General features: G+C 40.9%; 3 pseudogenes; all 3 read right to left on the bottom strand.

The window, feature by feature from the left end:
- Positions 1-800: 800 nt before the first annotated feature.
- On the bottom strand, positions 801-3,967 carry LOC149516680 (25S ribosomal RNA; annotated as a pseudogene).
- A 231-nt stretch (positions 3,968-4,198) lies between these two features.
- On the bottom strand, positions 4,199-4,353 carry LOC149516679 (5.8S ribosomal RNA; annotated as a pseudogene).
- A 4,025-nt stretch (positions 4,354-8,378) lies between these two features.
- On the bottom strand, positions 8,379-9,444 carry LOC149516678 (18S ribosomal RNA; annotated as a pseudogene).
- Positions 9,445-13,145: the final 3,701 nt, after the last annotated feature.

Raw genomic sequence — 13,145 nt, 5'->3', positions numbered from 1 at the left:
ATCGAGGTATGGGTGCATAGTTAGACGTAGGTATGGGCACACTTGAACATAGTCCTAGGAGGATCAGATTTATGGGCTTATAGAAGGCCCAATACTATAGCATAATTTTTGACAAGCTAGAATTATGTTAAGCACTTGACTTTTATAGGCTAACTTAGGCAAATAGAGTCAATTCCCTATCCAAGGTTACATGGAGTTTGGCTTAAGATTGGAACATGTGATGCATGCATCGAGCATCACTTGGAACTAATGGTGATCGAGGGGTAGGCAAGTGCTATGGGTGGGAGGTTCACGATACACATGCTGCACCAAGTGCTAGCATCTACTAAGAGGAGTTTAAGGCAACAACTCGCACCAGGAGCCCGCTTGCATTATCAGTGATTGAGGTAAGTACCCATACCAAGTGCCAACATTTGGGATGGTGTTTGAGGCAACATCCCACACCAAAGGCCAACATCTACTAATGGTGTATGAGGTAACAATAGGCCAGCATCAATCGATGGTATTGGATGCTATTGCTTACACCAATGAAGGGCCACAGGCTATTTATGGTGTTCAAGGCAACAACCTATACCAAGGGTTGGCGTGCACTGATGGAGTTCAAGGTAAGTGCCCATACCAAGGGCGAGGCTGTCATTGTAGCAACTACCAAAGACATTTAATTGTAGTTTACTTGGTGGCTTTAACAAATACCCGATCGAATCTATTACAATGGAGAACACCATTCATCCCTAACCCTAGAGGGGTACGGTGTAAAAAAATGAAGTGAGAGGACTTCGATGGGTGTGGTGGGGAAAGGGACAAATTGAAGTGATAAAGGGTTGAATCTTAATGGATGTGGTAGCAAGGCTACTCTACCACAAACAATATTGTATCACGTATTTAAGTCATCTATAAAGGATTCTACCTACCATTCGATGGGAATTGAGCTCCAAAGAGGCCCATGTAGCTTGTTCAACGTGGGGGTTACACTCAGGACACATGCCCTTAGGGGCATCGGCCCCTATAGTGGGTTAACATTTGGGTGATAGGCACATGCATCACTTCTAGCCTAGATTTTTACTTGAAGGCATTTGGTTATAGTACAGCACACGGTAGCTTTGTGCCTTTGGCTTTTCAACCAAGTGTGATGACCTATTGTGCGAATCAACGATTGTTTTCATACCAGGTTGGCTACTATAAGTGAATTATCCATGCGGTTTCTAACACCTCTAGCTTCAAATTCTAATGGTTTAAAGGATCGATAGGCCAGGCTTTCATAGTTTGTATTTGTACTAGAAATCAAAATCAAATGAGCTTTTACCCTTTTGTTCTACATGAGATTTCTATTCTCATTGAGCTCATCTTTAGAAACATGCATTATCTTTTAATAGATGTACCACCCCAGTCGAACTCCTCACTTGATAATGTCTTTCACCTAGATTGACTAATCAAGGCTGGCTTTGGGTTTAAAAAAAGGGGTTGTGCCTTAGCTTTGATTTACAGAATAAGTAAAGTAGCATTAAAAGTAGTGGTATTTCAATTTCACCCGAGGGCTCCCACTTATCCTACACCTCTTAAGTCATTTCAAAAAGTCAGACTAAAGTCAAGCTCAATTGGGTCTTCTTTCCTCGCTGATTTTACCAAACCCATTCCCTTGGGTGTAGTTTCGCTAGATAGTATACAGGGATAGTGGGAATCTCATTAATCCTTTCATGCGTATCAATAATTAGATTACAAGGCATTTGGCTACCTTAAGAGAGTCATAGTTACTCCTACCATTTACCTATGCTTGGTTGAATTTTTTCACTTTGACATTCAAAGCATTGGGTAAAAATCACATTGTGTGAGCATATGTAGGGACTATCACAATGTTTTGTTTTAATTAAATAGTCAGATTCCCTTAGTCCATACTAGTTCAAAGTTGACTATTCATTGTTTGGGGAAGGCTCCCGACCGACACATGGTGACTTGCTTTTGTCATGGGAGTAGCTTAATAGTGCATTGATAGCCGATGGGTTAAGGAATAGGACCCCTATGCATAGCCCTCAGAGTTAATCCTTTTCTCAAGGTTACGAATCCATTTTGCCGACTTTCATTGCATACATTTTTCCATTGACCAATGGTTGTATACCTTGGAGACCTGATATGGTTATGAGTATGATTGGACACGGATGGCACTTGGTGCTCCAAATTTTCAAGGGTTGTCAGGGGTGCACCAGACACCAAGCAACATACGTTGCTCATCTGGCTACTAGACCCTACCTACAGTTGAGTCATTTCTAGGGTGGGGAGGCCATGAAATAGAAAAGATAACTCTTTTCAAGGACCCCACCAATGTTTCTAGATTCTCTAACATGGCCATCAATCGTTGTATCTCAGTTCAAGAATTTTAACCTTATTCCTTTTCAAAGCTTGTGCTGGATGCACTATTAGACTATCTTCCCCCATCTCTTAGGATCAACTAACTCATATGCAAGTGCAATCATGTGAAACCTTTCCTCTCTTTGGCCTTCAAAGTTTTCATTTGAATATTTACTACTAATGCCAAGATCTACACTAACGGCTGCTCCACCCAAGCTCATGCTTCGGGTTTTGCGATGACCATATGCCTTCTTACTCATCGAGGCTTGGCCTTTGCCTTGATAGTTGAGTATAGGTCGTGTGCTTAAGTATCATCCATTTTCAGGGCCAATTGACTCGGTAGGTGAGTAGTTACACACTCTTTAGCAAATTTCAACTTCTATGACCACTATTTTGCTATCTTAATCGACCAACACACTTTGTGGGTTCTAGGTTAGTGCAAAGTTGGGCACCATAACTTGGCTTCTGGTACATCCTGCATTGCCAGTTCTACTTACCAAAAATTGCCACTTTAAGCTTTCAATTTTGTGGCATGGCTTAATGAAGTTGCACCATTCTACCTACTTAAAGTTTAAGAATAGGTCGAGGGTGTTGTGGCCCCGATGCCTCTAATCATTAGCTTTACCTTATGGAATTCACTAACGGGTCCACTTATCCTAAGGAAAACTTCAGAAAGAACCAGTTATTAAATAGTTTGATAATCTTTCACCCCATACCCAAGTTAGATAAACAATTTACATGCTAGTATCATTGTGGGCCTCCACCATAGTTTCCTTTGGCCTTGTCCCACTCAGGCATATTTCCTTATCTTTTAGGTCTTTATAGGCATGCTTACACTTGAACCCTTCTCAAAAGATCAAGGTCGGTCAGTAGCTCACTCGTGAGGGATCCCACCAATCAGCTTTCTTGTGTTTTATAAGTTTTCTACCCCATTGACTCATACACATGTTAGACTCCTTACTTCATGTTTCAAGATGGGCCGGATGAGGAACCTATAGGCCTATCTTAGGAGCATGTAAGTGTCAAAGCATGTCCAGATGGCATGTGTTGCATTTTATAATCGTGGTAACAATGTCTCCATAGGCATATTTAAAGATTGGGTTCAAGCTACTGCCATAACCCACAATGGTCCATGCCCTAGCCGATCGACGGATTGGCTATCATTGTTCCACATTTAACCAAGATGCATCATTGGCCCCCATTTCACTTCCTTCTTAATAATTTCAAAAACTCATTGACTCTTTTTTCAAAGTCTTTTTCATCTTTCTCTTGTGATACTTGTTCTCTTAGTTTCTTACCCATATTCAGCCTTGGATGGAATTTACTGCCTTATTAGGGCTACATACCCAAACAACCTAACTCGTAAATAGTGCCTCATGGTGTGATAGGGTCTAGGCATAATAGGGCTTTCAACCTCTTTGGCTCCCCTTTCTTAGGGACTTGGGCCTAGTCCACCACTGAGAATGCTTCTGTAAACTACAATTCAGATGCCATGGGCACACGATTCTCAAGCTTGGCTCTTTCTAGTTCGCTTGTTGTTACTAGGGGAATCTTGGTAAGTTTTTTTTTCTCTGTATATTGATATGCTTAAATTCATTAGGTAATCCTACTTGACCTAGGGTCATGATGCTAGCATCAATGAAGTGATGCAAGGGTCCAATGAGGTCTAGATGGATAACGAGCATGTGTCACTAGAGTCGAGGCATGCCAAGAGCTTTACCACCAATGATCACGATGCTATCATTGTCGAAGACTCACTTTTGGGCCAACCACGATCAATGAGATCATGAGGGGTGATTTTCAGTCCCCTACTGTAGAGCCTAATGGGTGAGGGTTTAGAAGGGGAGACAATGCATGACACCTAGGTAGGCATGCCCTTGGCCTAATGGCTTGTGGCACAACTTGCATTCAAAGACTCAATGGTCACAGGATTCTACAATTCACACCATGTATCAAATTTTAGTACATTCTTCATCGATGCGAGAGTTTAGATATCCATTGCTAAGAGTTGTTTTGGTTTTTCATGAAAAAAAAAGTTGTGATGCCGCCCATGTATACACTATGAACAGGATGGAGAAGGCACACATGCTATTTTTCATTATGTTCCCTAGGGTGATTGGCACCAAGGGTTCGTTATTCAGCCATAAGCAATGAAACTAATAGTTTCACCCATTTAGGAAGCAAAATGAATCGATCATCGTGCACACCTAGGGTAGGAAGGGGCTTGAGGCACGAAGGTACCCTTACCCCCTTAGTGTTTTATTAATGCATTGTCATTCATTACGCAAGTTTCAACAATGATCTTTTCACAAGTTCACATACAAAAACCTTGTTATGACTTTTCCTTCCTCTAAATGTAAGGTTCAGTGGAGTTCTCAAGACATCGTGGGCAATGAACTTTCATGTTGCCATGATCCAAACACTTCATCAGACCATTCAATTAGTAGGAGTGATGGGTGATGTGTACAAAGGGCAAATATGTAGTTAGTATGAGCTGATGACTCACACGTACTAGGAATTCCTCATTGAAGACTAATAATTGAAATGATCTATCACCATGATGATGAAATTTCAAATATTACTTGGGCCTATTAGCCAAGGCTATATGTCATAGATTGAGACTCATGCTCTGACTTGTGCAACACTAGGACCCAAGAATTGACTCATTCGATGTCCTAATTAGCCTTTAATGAATAGACACTTGACACTCCAGGGCTAACCATCTTAATCTACTGCTAGACAAGGCTGCACATAAATTGCTTGACGAAAATCTAAAAAGAACAACAGAGATAGGAAGGAGTAAACTTGAATTATTCAAGTTGTGGTATGTATAGTGAGGGTAAGGGGCTTCTCCTATTTATAGCTAAGGCCCTCTTGAACCAATGGCTGACATAGTTCCTATCTTAGGGCTTACAAAGAGTCCAATATATACAAGACATTACAATATGATTACATTAGAGAGTTCTAATTTTACATAAACTCTATCAGAAAGGAGTTTGAATTAGCTTGGACTCATTCTTCAGTAGTATCCATGTGGGGCCCTTTTTTAGACCTATGCACGATTTAGTTTTGTTATGCTTGGTCCTACTCACATGCTTATACCTAGGTCTATTTGAAAGCTATCGAACTAGATCCCCTAGGTTGAGCTCCCTAAGCTTGTTTCGATGCCCATGCACCTATTCTGGGTCATGGTCTTACCCCCAAGACCTCTATTATGCCTCTAGGCCTAGTTTCCCTTACATTTTAACTTGGTCCTGATTACCTTAGAACCACTCCCTATCTCAATGAGAACCCCTCCCTATCTCAGTGAAAACCTCTAGGCTTGGTTCTTTCTATTGATTGTGACATTCTCCCCCACTCATTCTAGCAACACCCTCATTACTAGAGGGATGCTGCACCTGAACTGCATACCTCTATGCAAATCAGTTTTGTCTTCTCCCATTAAACTAGATTTCCCAAGTGTTTGTCCTATACCCAAATAAGTACTCTACTAGTTGTTCTCTCGAGTATCATCAACCCTGCTGCACTAATCCTTTTCGCCTGCACGTTCGATGTCTCTTCTACTTTTTTTGAATTGCCTGCTACAAACTTTTTTTTGGAGAGATCTAGTTGCACCCTGGGACTAACGCCATGGCACTCCATTACCACTTCATTGTCATCTCCTAGAGAGGTTTTGCCTTTTCAATAGAGTTAAAAAGCTTGGAACCGTATCACCTTGGGCTCTTCGTAGTGCTCATCACTACTACTACTCTTGCCTACAAATAACTCTTCTACGTAGTTGATGGTTAAAGGCCTTGCACACCTTGGGCACTCCTTCACCCTATGCTAATTGTTACACAAAAAACAACTCAAGGGCTTATTTTCCTTGTCCCTACTGACGGCGGTAGTGGCCATGCAAAATCTAGGATTTCTCATAGCCATTTCTTCCCCTAAGGAACAACTATTAGTTTTTCCCCCACTTTGGTTGTTTCCCCTAAGCTTTGGAGACTTGGTGCACTAAATTTGAGTATTTGACTCCAAAACAACACTAGCCCAACTTGACTCCTACGTACCTCTTTGTTGTAGCATGGTCTTTACTCTTGGCTTTTGACCATCTAAAAACTACTTAGCCACCACCACTTTAGGTCTTATGCCCACACCAACAACTATGGCAATTTAAAATGTAGTATGATCAACCCTGAGCCTTGCTAGCTCCTCTTGCAAGGTTGACAGCATGGCTTCTAATGCCTCATTCCACTGCATGAGCACCTCTAATACCTCATTCAAGGATCCTTCCCTATCCTTGAACCTATACCTCAATTCAACAATAATTAGCTCAAACTTTTGCAATTGGGTATCTAGGGACATTACCATGTCTCTCAATCTAGCTTTCCTTCCTTTGTCTATAGTTAGGCATTTATCAAGGCCCTTACCTTGGCCTTTGGTCTAGTTTTCCCTAATGATGCCATAACCCTAAACATTTACAAAACTAAAGAGATTACATCAACCTTTTGCACATTCCAGTGATTTGGTCTTGGTCCCCATGAACCAGCACACCTATCTATTGGCACAACACACCAACACACACACATTGTCAAGCACCAATCTGCACATTGGCTCAACACGCCTTGCATTTTCGATCAGGCACCAATCTATACACTTGCACACCATGCCTAGCACTTCTATAGTACCTCAATAGTAATCGATTGAACACTTAGTCTACACTCTTGTACACCTGTATGTTATGCACTAGGGGACATATCACTAGCACACAAGCATAAAAATGACCTACGATGCCCACACCACAAAATTGAATGCCTACACCAACACATTAGAAACCTTCCCCAAGGTTAACTTTAGTTCTAGCAGCACACAGCATTGATCACTTTGGACTAGCTTTTGATGACTCTGAACCAAATCTAAACCTGCTCTAATACCACTTATCATGGGCTGAGACTTAAACTTTGACTTGTATGGCTCTAAGACCCAGGAATTGACTCATCTGGTATCCTAGATAAGCCTTTAACTGGACAGATGCATGGGCACTCAAAACTCCAAGGCTAGTTGCCCCAATCTACTATTAGACAAGGCTACACATAAATTGTTTAATAGAAAGCTAAAGTGAATGATAGAGATAGGTAAGAGTAAACTTGTATTGCTCAAGTTATGGAGAGTATAATGAGGTTGGAGGCACCTCCTATTTATAGCTAAGGCTCTCTTGAATCAATGGTTGACATAGTTCCTATCCTAAGCTTACAAAGAGGCCAATATATACAGGACATTACAATAGGATTACATTGAAGAGTTCTAATTTTACATGGACTCCATTAAAAAAGAGTTTGAATTATCTTGGACTCTTTCTTTAGTAGTGCCCATATGGGGCCCTTTTCTAGGCTTATGCTTAGTTTGGTTCTACCTATGCTTGGGTATACACTTGTACTTGCACTTGGGTCTATCTGAAAGCTATTAAACCAAATCCACTAGCTTAAGCTTCCTGAGCTCATTTCAGTGCCTACGCATCCATTCTATGTCATGGTCCTATCTTTGAGACCTCTATTGCACATCTATGCATGGTTTACCTTACATATTGACTTAGTTTCAGTAGCTTTAGAACTGCTCCCTATCTCAATGAGAACCTTTGGCTTGGTTTTTCCTACGGACAGTGACATATAAACTCATTGAATACATTAACGTAGCACGTGTGTAGCCTAGAACATCTAAGGGCATCACAAACTTGTTATTACCTCAAACTTCCTTAGCCTAAGCGACTGTAGTCCCTCTAAGAGGCTAGCCATGAAGGATCGCCTCCTCGTAGCTCGTTAGTAGGTTGAAGTCTCATTCGTTAATGAAATTAACTAGACAAATTGCTTCACCAACCAGAATAACCATGCACCACCACCTATAGAATCAAGAAAGAGCTCTCATTTTATCAATCTTTACTATGTCTGGACTTGGTAAGTTTCCCCATGTTGAGTCAAATTAAGCCACAGGCTCTACTCTTGGTGGTGCCCTTATGTTAATCCCTTTAAGTTTCAGCCTTGCAACCATACTCCCCTTAAAACCCAAAGACTTTGATTTCTCATAATGTGCTAATGGATTCCTAAAAGTAACACTATCGATCCTTGGTTGACATTATTTATGGTTAAGACTAGGATGATATCTGATTGTCTTTGAGCCCCTAACTTTCATTCTTGATTAATGAAAACATCCTTGGTAAATGCTTTTGTAATTGTTCATCTTCATAAATCCAAGAATTTCACCTTTTACTATGAAATATGAATGCCCTTGACTATCCCTATTAATCATTACTCCGATCCTAAAGGCTAACACAATACGACTAAAATCTTATGATATTATCCCATGCTAATGTATACAATCTTAGGCTTGCTTTGAGCACTCTAATTTCTTCAAAGTAACAGCTTTAGAGGAATGACTCGCCTAGTTAAGGCCAGGTGTACATCACTATTAGTGGGGATGAGTAGACAGATGCTCACCGTGAGGTAGATCGGATAACCCAACCTTTGTTCCAACTACAAGTTTTTTAATTGCAACAACATAAATATACACTATTAGAGCTGGAATTATCGCAACTGCTAGCACTAGACTTGAACTTTAATAGATCCTTATTAAGGGTTTTAGATTGTACTCATTCCAATTACTAGACTTATAGAGCCTAGTATTGTTATTTATTATTACTACTTCCTCAAGTCAGGATTGGGTAATTTGCACACTTGCTACCATTTCTTAAGATTCCTCTTTAGAATCAAACCCTAATTCTCTGTTACTTATTGCCACCATAGTAAGCCACTATCCTACCATCAAAAGTTGATAGGGCAAAAATTTGAATGATGCATCACTGATAGAAAGGCCATGTGATCCATTAAGTTATCAAGAATCATCAGAGCAATAGGCAAAGCCTAAATGCATCCCTTCCAGAAGTCAAGATTTGTTGTGTGTATTAGCTTTAGAATTACTATGGTTATCCAAGTCGTAGATACCATCAAACAAACTATAACTAATTTGTTGAGCCATTCACAGTTTCATAGTCTGAATTAGTTTAAACTTACACATATAAGGTTTAATCTTTTAGACAAGCATATGACTACTGGCAGGATTAACTAGGTACAATCTTTCGGGATGTTGAACTACATGGGCCTTAATGCACTAACTAAATGCCGGAGAGAGCTAACATAGAGCACAAGCGTCGTACATGTCGAGCACATAAAATGCATAGCATTAGATGAACAAGGGCCGAAAGCCTATGCTTACAAAATGTTCTACATCCAAGAGCATGATCAAACACCAATGCACTAATGTGGCCACAGAAGTTTGGGTGGCACACTTGGGACATAGGGCATGATTGAGGTTCAACCAATAGCCCTAAAAGACAAAAGACCAATAAAGGATGGCAAGACATCCAGTTTCCATTGATTTAGGTATGTAGCATAGGATCTCGATTACACCTTTAGGGTACGATGACCTCACATAAAGAGATTGAAGAGGATGATGGGTCGCTAGTTCAATGCATCGATAATGGAGTCTGCCAACATGCACAACCATAGCACCACTCATATACCCATTATGTACAAGTGACAGCATCCACACATATTAGTCCACGGCCCGCCCATTCAATTACACAACAAGCAAGCCAAGAAAATGACATATGAGGCCATGCCACAATCACTTGGCACAAGAAAAACACAAACAAAGACTACGGGACTACATCTACCATCCAAATAAATAATAACAACATGACACCATTGATGCTTGGTCTGGTTGGGATCGCACATGTAAACTCTATTGTCAGCACTGCAGGGGGACATTGCCTAATTTAGGTACTTGTTTTGGGTTCTTGGGTAGCATTGACTACATGTGTCATGGTTCATGTGCAAGTCATAAGCCAAGTGGGTTAAGAGATGTGGCTTGTCCGAGTTGGTGTGGGCAAAGGACTGGGAAGGATTGAGAATAAGGTTCTAAAGGCATATACGAGACCCAAGTGTGTAGATTAGGGCCTAGGCTAAGGTATAAGAGCACGGTGGGGTGAGCAACCTAGTGCTAAGAATGAGGACTACTCATTGGAAATATCTAGAATGCCCCAAAAGAGTGGCACAAGCAAGCAGGTATAGAAGGCTCTAAATTAGCCTAGAGACAGGCTAGGTGCATGAGAGCAAAAGAGTCTAGATAAGCATAAAGGCTAGCCATATGCATAGGTACAAAAGGTTCTAAAAAAGAGTAAGGCAAAAATAATAATAGGTACTATAACACCTAAATAAGGAAAGCTCTGAAAGGCCTTAGCTGTATGTGGAGCAGTGACCAGACAGGGAAGGTTTTAGAACCTGCTAGGTGCAAGCACTAAGCGAGAGTACCTGGACACTTCTAGACTTGAGGCTTAGCAGGGAGTGTAGAACAAGCTTGATTTTGCAAAGGCCTTAGTTAACCTAGGAAGTGTTTAGGGACCATGAAAGTGTCTAGAAGGCCTACAAGGGCCACACACTTGGATCAATAAGGGTCATATGTGTTAGGGAGGCTCAAGTATAAATAAAGGCCATTCCCCTCATTTGTCAACAAGTTAGAAGCTACACAAACAAGAAGAACCATGTTATAAACTTAGGCATTAAGCAATTGTATATAGTATCATGTAAATAAAAGTTACAATTACTTTAACCCTCTTTTCTAGCTTTCTCCTAAGCTCTTAAGGAGCTAATGGAGTGCATGGCAAAAGTGATTGGCAAAGAGTCAGGAAAAAGGCTAATTTAGGCCTATGGGTGGTAGTTTCCCACCTAAGGCTGCATGGTAGCTAGGCTTAAGCTCCCAGGCTATGACACATGTAGGGGTTTGGCCAAGCCAAGGCATTTTTATGGTCTATAAGAAGGGATCATGCAATTTCCAAATACTTAAGAGACTTGGCTAGACCTAGCCACGACTTTAGCTTCCACTTGCACCACCTCGAAGAGTAGTTACCCGATTCAAGAACTTAGTTTATAGTTTGGGGTAGCATTAATCACAGGCATAAACTTAAGATTAGCATCAACCGTAGGCATAGACTTGAAATCAACACAGTCAGGCCCCTTTTCGACATGCATGCCAACTGGTTGAGGTAATGGGTGCCATTGGTTCACCATAGCAACTAGTCACCAAACAACATAGCTAGAAGGATGCACAACCTAGATTTTACTCCAGGGATGTTACCATGGATGTACACAACGATAGGCCCATTGCACACACCTAGTCCCCCCATAGGGGAGAGAGAGGGGCCTAAACAACCACCCTCTAAAGAGCATGAAAGATTTTACAAATATGGTAGCAATAGACATTAAAGTGTTTAAAATTGGGATACTTTTTTCAAACAAGAAAATCTTGCACAAAAGGTACATAGGTGCCAATGGTGGTCAAGGTATGTGCTTGTACCAAGGCCTAGTATATGCCAATGGTGTTTGAGGCAACTGCTCGCACCAAAGGCCAGTATATGCCAATGATGTTCAAGGTAACTACCCATATCAAGGGCTATTTTTTATCGATACTGATCGAGGCATCTACCATACCAAGGGCCAGTATATGCCAATGGTGGTTGAAGCAAGTGTCTATACCAAAGGCTAGCTTCTGTTGATGATGATCGAGGAATGTGCCTACACCATGTGCCAGCATGTGTCGTTAATGGTCGAGACCTTGGCTGAAGATTGATTCTAAGCCATAGTGCACATGCTGGGCTCGGGCATGTGACGGTGCTACATTTTTATCTAAGGCACCATCATCAAAGCATCACTAGAGAACCTGATCAATAGCATTAGGGATCTAGTGATTAGAGGTAAGACTAAGGGGTGTGCACACATAATGTATGATGGGTGCTAGTCCTTGCCCTTTGTATTAGCCCCCTAACTCCCAAAGAACCTTGAAACTCACACCCTTTTAATGAGTATAATAGCTTTTATAGGTTTGTAGATAGCAGCCATTCAAGTGTCCAAAATAGGTATGCTTTTTTCAAATGGCCATAAAATTTTCTACACATTGATTTTTTAGCTAAATTTTTTTTAGATGCTAAAAAAATTACAAGGATCTCATACACCAAATTTGGGGCTAAAACTCATTCTAAAAAAATTTCAAAAAATCTTGAATCATGGAAAAGTCTAAAAGTTATAAAAAATAGAAAATGTGTCATCTTGCCATGAAACTTCACATAAAGGCTTAGGGGACCATTACATGAATTTACAAGTCATAAAAATAGCATTGGCATGGTAAAAATATTAAGACATGCCTAAACCCACCTACTACCAAGTCATGGTATGTATGGTGCACAGCCCAGGCCCAAGATACATGTGCATGATACGTAATCTAGCACGTGTCGATGGTGTTTGAAGGAACTACCTACACAAAGGGCTAGCACATATTGATGGTGGTCAAAGTATATGCCAAAATAAAAGGCCAACAAGTCTCGATGGTGGTCGAGGTATATGTATGCATTGAGGGTCATTTAGTGCCATGCTGGTTAAGGCATATGCATGTGTCACGGCCTGTAAGTTGCTATAGGCCCAAGAGTTCTCTATGAGTTAAAGAGTAGTTCCAGTTCTAGCATGATAGGATCTGACAACTAGAGAGACCAAGCATTGAGGCCTACTAAACTCTGACATCATGAGGAATTAGCACAGAACAATGGTATAGGTAGTGATCAAGACTCTAAAGGCTCAGGCATAGTGTTTAGGTTTAGTAGAATTAAGTAAGGCCCTAATGCAAGTTCTTGTGAACAATGCACAGGCACATAGTAAGACCCAAGTAATGGCCTTGATGATTAAGGTATGGGCACATGGTCAAACCCAAGTGCAAGCACA

The sequence above is a fragment of the Durio zibethinus genome, chromosome 9 (assembly GCF_047325235.1).
Source record: "Durio zibethinus cultivar Kanyao isolate XHJ-2024 chromosome 9, ASM4732523v1, whole genome shotgun sequence".
Classification (NCBI taxonomy): Eukaryota; Viridiplantae; Streptophyta; class Magnoliopsida; order Malvales; family Malvaceae; genus Durio; species Durio zibethinus.
The sequence above is the reverse complement of the archived record's forward strand: the minus strand, read 5'-3'. Positions and strand labels throughout refer to the sequence as shown.